Below are 6,011 nucleotides of genomic sequence, written 5' to 3'. Positions count from 1 at the left end.
GTGTCAAAGTTTTTCGAACTTTGGTTTGGAGCTTCAGTTAAATTCTTGACGACGTTCCCGGGATTTTCAGAAATTTCCACTCCTTGATCTGGAATCAGTTCGTAGTCTCCGTCGGCGAGAGTAGTTGAATCTATATGATATGCAAAGATGTAATATAACGGATGCATATTCCCACACGTCGAAGCGATAATAGGAAAAACCAAATATGAGTGGTGGGAGGTATATCCACTCCTCGGGCCGATTGGTTACTAGGCTTACCGCTTACTATATTTCGCGGCATGTGGCTAGTACTTTCAAACGCTTAACCACCGCTACCACACACTGCGACCTTAACCAAATTCACCAACACATACGGGGTATCATCTCCATCATGCATATACTTTTACTTTATTTCATGATAAAGTTACAATCCAATGAAAACAAAATTTACTCATCAAACATCTCATTTACCCCTTTTACTGGGCAGTCATTTATCAGGTATAAATTAACCTAGTTAGCTACATTAGACAACATGAGTTGTTGTTACAAAATAAACTATCATAGCATTGGGGTTGAAATTTTTGCTATTAAGAGCTTAAGCTATGTCTAGCCATTGAAAATTTACCAAGATTTTATTCCTACAAAAAATTGAGCTACAAGTATAATAAACATTAATACTAACCTATTAGGTATTATTTATAGCTATACATACAAGCAAGATTTCATTCTAGATTTTTGGGCACAGGTTACAATATTCAAGTTCAACATCTCCACATATTTTTAAAGTTTTTAACCATCTAGAACTGTAGATCCTAAATACCCTAGGTTCAAATAGACATTATCTATGATTAAACTCATTCCTTATAAAAATACCATATAAATAGTAGGTTAATTATTTTTCATAAATACTACATGCCAAAGCGAAACTAACCCAATTGGTTTCACATTTTTACCATTTTTCTACTATTTACTATGCATTTTCTTAGTCTACAACTACTTAAACTTAACATTTAATTTAGAGTAGAAACTATTTAGAAACTGAAAGTCAACCTATAAGGAAAGTTCTAGATCTTAGAATAAGGAATCCAACAAATTATAGTTTGCATTTTTATAATTTTTTCTTGAATTGCTATGGAATTTCAAAGTCTGCAGCAAAAATAACACAGGGGGGTCCCTATAGCACTATTCATATGAGTCTTGGCTTTGCAGACAGCCCCCTAGTCTTTTGCATCTTCCAGCCCGAGGTCCCTAGCCGTGGTCAGAGGGGGGGCACGGGGGTTGACCGCCTAAATCCGGCGACGGTGAGAGTGGAGGGGTGGGGAAGCATCACAAGGTCCTTGCGCACGTGTGACTGCTCGGGATCGGATGGGGGCAGCCTGTAGCGGCGGCGCGACAGAAACAGGCGGCCGGCGACGAAGGTGGACGACGGAGGCAGCGCTCTGGTGGTCGGGGGCGGTGAGGAAGTGGTTGGGAAGTTTCAGGGCGGTGTGGGGAAGCTCGAGGTAGAGTCAATTGGGGTCGAGGAGGGTCGGAGGAATGGGTTCGACGAGGGCAGAGGCTCACCGGCGAAGGGGTAACGGCGGCGAGATTGTTCCGGTGGCTAGGATGCCGGAGGGTGGTGAAGGAACCGCTAAGAAGCTTCTGCTGCATGATGTGGTGCTGCTGGTACCCTTGGTGGGGGCTGAGGGACTCTATGGCGGTGCGTCGACGGTGAGGCCGAGCGGCGGCGGAGCTCGAGCTTGCCGGCGCTGTGGGAGATGAGGCTTGGACGCGGGAGATTGAAATTGAATGGGCTGGAGCGCACCAGTGGGTTGTCATGGTGCCGTAGGAGTATTGGATCGGGGTTGAGCGACGGTCACAACGGCTGTCAACGGTGAGCTGCGGCCGAGGCGGGAGTCCAGCAAGGCACTGCGCTCGGGAAAGGAGAATGCCATGGAAAAGAAGTGCATGAATGATTAAACAAGACCACGGAGCAGCCGTTGGGCGTGTTTTAAGGCCAGGAGCGGTGTTGTGTGTGCAAGTAGGAGCTGGCAACGGTGACGAGATGCGTGGCGGCCGACCGTGAGCTCGGGCGGTCGTGGCGCTCGCGAAGGAGGGCAGCAGGAGAGGGTAACAGGGCCGGGGTAGGGAAAGGGCGACGCATGGAGCCCGTCCAAGCTGGAGGTGGAGCGGCGGCGGCAAGGTGCCCTGCACCGGCGGCAGAGGGGGGGCAGAGCAGAGCAGCGTGTGCCAGATGAAGAAGAAAGGAGGGGGGTCCGGGGGGTTTGTTTGGAAATTTCAAAAATCTCAGGGACCCTACTGTAAAGTAAAATTTCCCATTAATCTTAAATCCTAATGAGGAAATGCCCAAAATAGAAGTTGAAGAGTTTTTCAAACCCAACAACATTGCTTTAGGGTTCAAGTTCAAAAACCCAAAGCATACAGCTTTACATTTTAAATTTTGAACAAAAGTGGTATTTGAATAGGTTTTGTCCTTATTGAGGTAGATTTCATGTAGTTTTGGACACAAATTCAAGTTTTCATGCAATGTCATGATGACTTGTATTCTTACATTTTGGCCCTAAGTAAACTTTGAGAGTTACTTTTATACTTCAATAATTTGTATAAAAGGACCTATACTTTTGCATTAATCACATCTAGGTCCCTATTTTCACACAAAGACCTAAATTTCTTAGAATTTCACATATCTATTGCAATTTCTTTCCTATGGTGATACAAATTTGACACCTAGTGTCACATTTTTCCTAGTTTTTGATGCTACCTCCCATTCTTACCCAATTAACACTAAAGGCCCATAATTTTTTTAAAATTACATAAATACCCTTTCTCCCTTTGCATTAAATTTGGCACATATACACAATAACAAACATACACACTTCACATAAAAGTCTAATGTTTATAATTCTAATTACCTGAATGTCACAGCCTTCCCCCCTAAAAAGAATCTCATCCCGAGATTCTGAAGCAGAACGGGATTGGACGATTAGATTTAGGAATTGGCTTGAAGAAAGTTTGGGAAATTTTGTTGAAGATAGGATTCCATTTCCCAGGTTGCTTCTTCTTCGGTGTGATGATCCCATAAGATTTTATACATCTTGATTCTCTTCCTTCGGGTGACTCTCTCCTTGGTATCCAGAATTTGAATAGGTTGTTTGGTGTAGGACAGATCAGGTTCAATCTCAATGGCTTGTGTTTCAATGATTTCAGTAGGTACTTTGATACATTTCTTGAGTTGAGAGATATGGAAGACATCATGAATAGTAGTCAACTGAGATGGAAGATGAATTTTGTAAGCCACTGGGCCACAGACTTCAAGGATTACAAAGGGTCCGACATATCGGGGTGCTAACTTCCCTTTTATGCCGAAACGCTGAACACCTTTGGTAGGAGATATTCGGAGATAGACAAAATCCCCTACTTGGAATTGTAGAGGTTTCCTTCTTTGATCTGCATAACTCTTTTGTCTAGACTGGTCTATTTTAAGATTGGTTTGAATAACCTTGACCTTATTTTCGGCTTCGATAACTAGGTCTGGTCCAAAGATTTTGCGTTCGCCGGTCTCAGACCAACTCAAAGGAGTTCGACATCTTCGATCGTATAACGCTTCAAAGGGAGCCATCTGAAGACTAGATTGATAACTATTGTTGTAAGAAAACTCGGCCAAGGCGAGACATTTGCCCCAGCTTGCACCATAGTAAATAATACAAGCTCGGAGCACGTCTTCGAGAATTTGGTTGACTCGCTCAGTCTGTCCATCAGTCTGGGGATGATATGCAGAACTTCGAATGAGTTTGGTTCCAAGAGCATACTGCAGTTGTTCCCAGAAGTGTGCAATGCATTGGGCTCCTCGATCAGAAATAATGGTCTTAGGGACACCATGCAATCGAACAATTTGATCAAGATAGACTTCGGCATACTTCTTAGCAGAATAGGTGGTATGCACAGGAAGAAAATGAGCAGTTTGGTTAAGTCTATCAATGATCACCCATATGGAGTCATGTTTTTGGGATGTATTGGGAAGACCAACTATAAAATCCATACTAATGTCTTCCCACTTTCACGATGGGATGGGTAGTGGTTGGAGTGTACCAAATACTCTTAGATGACTGGCTTTGACTCTCTGACATGTATCACATTCGGATACATATTTAGCAATTTCTCTTTTCATTCTGGTCCACCAAAAATTTTGTCGAAGATCTTGGTATTGGTACTACCAGCAAGAATAGAGAATTTAGATAGATGTGCTTCATCAAGGATTTGTTTACGAAGTTGATGATCTTTAGGCACAACAATACGGTTTTTGAACCATAGAACTCCATGATGATCGGTGTGGAAACACTTATATTTGCTTCTCCCTGAGATAGTTTTAACTTAATAATTTTGATACCTTCATCATGTAATTGCGACATGATGATTCTATCTTGAAGAGTAGACTCGATAGATATTAGATTCAGACTACCTTGAGGAATAATCTCTAGATTGAATTTCCTCATCTGATTGCAGAGAGTGTCATTGAAAGTTTCTATGGATAAGCAATGACAATGTGCTTTGCGGCTAAGTGCATCCGCAACCACATTGGCCTTACCAGGATGGTAGTGTACCTCAAGATCGTAACCTTTGATCAGTTCTACCAACGCCTTTGCCTCATATTAAGGTCAGCCTGAGTAAAGATATATTTGAGGCTCTTATGGTCAGTATAAATGTTACACTTGGCACCCATAAGATGATGTCTCCAGATCTTGAGAGCGCGAATAACTGCTGCCAATTCAAGATCATGGGTTGGGTAGTTTTGCTCATGATTTCGGAGTGCTCGGGATGCATAAGCAATGACCCGGTTGCTTTGCATAAGAACACAACCAAGTCTAGTTCCAAAGGCATCGCAATAGACAACAAAAGGCTGGGTATTATCTGGCTGAGCTAGCACTGGAGCAGTGGTTAGAAGTCTTCTCAAGATATGGAACGCTTCTTCACACTTATCATCCCAACAAAACTTAAGCTCTTTCTTAAGTAGATCAGTCATGGGTTTGGCTATTTTGGAGAAGTCAGGAATGAATCGGCGATAGTATCCCGCCAATCCAAGGAAACTTCGGATTTGATGGACTGAAGTTGGAGGCTTAAAATCCATAACCTCCTGGACTTTGGTTGGATCAACCGATATGCCTTCACTGGAGATAGTATGTCCCAAAAATTTCACACTATCTAGCCAGAATTCACATTTCGAGAATTTGGCGTAAAGGTGATGATCACGTAGCCGTTGAAGAACAACATGTATATGATTAGCATGATCTTCTTAGTCTTGGAATATATCAGAATATCGTCGATGAAAACCATGATGAATTTGCCGAGTTTCGGCATAAAGACTGAATTCATCAGATACATGAAATATGCCGGTGCGTTAGTAAGCCCAAAAGACATAACCAGATATTCATATAGTCCATATCTAGTCGAGAAAGCCGTTTTTGGAATATCACACGGCTTGATTTTGATCTGATGATAACTAGAGCGTAGGTCAATCTTAGAAAAGACCTTAGCTCCAGCGAGTTGATCAAACAAGATGTCAATGCAGGGAAGAGGGTACTTATTTTTGATAGTGACCGCATTGAGTGGACGATAATCGACACATAGCCTTAAGCTATTGTCCTTCTTCTTTACAAAGAGAGCAGGACAACCCCATGGTGAAGCACTTGGGCGTATAAAATCTTTGTCAAGAAGATCTTGGAGTTTGATTTTTAGCTTAGCCAACTCATTTGGAGGCATACGATACGACCTCTTTGAAATAGGAGCGGTGCCAGGTTGAAGTTCAATAATGAACTCGATGTCTCTATCTGGTGGCATTCCCGGTAAGTCATCCGGAAAGACATCGGGATACTCACAGACTACAGGAATATCTTTTACTTTAATGTCTGTGATAGCATAGGCACAAGAATGAGGATATTCTTGCTGAGGTAGATAGAGGGTGGTGGCTCCTTGATATGGTGAGTCAATCTCGATAACTCGGGAAGAGATATCTAACAGTACTCTATGTTCTGTCA

Source organism: Panicum hallii, chromosome 5, assembly GCF_002211085.1.
Source record: "Panicum hallii strain FIL2 chromosome 5, PHallii_v3.1, whole genome shotgun sequence".
Lineage (NCBI taxonomy): Eukaryota > Viridiplantae > Streptophyta > Magnoliopsida > Poales > Poaceae > Panicum > Panicum hallii.
The sequence above is the reverse complement of the archived record's forward strand: the minus strand, read 5'-3'. Positions refer to the sequence as shown.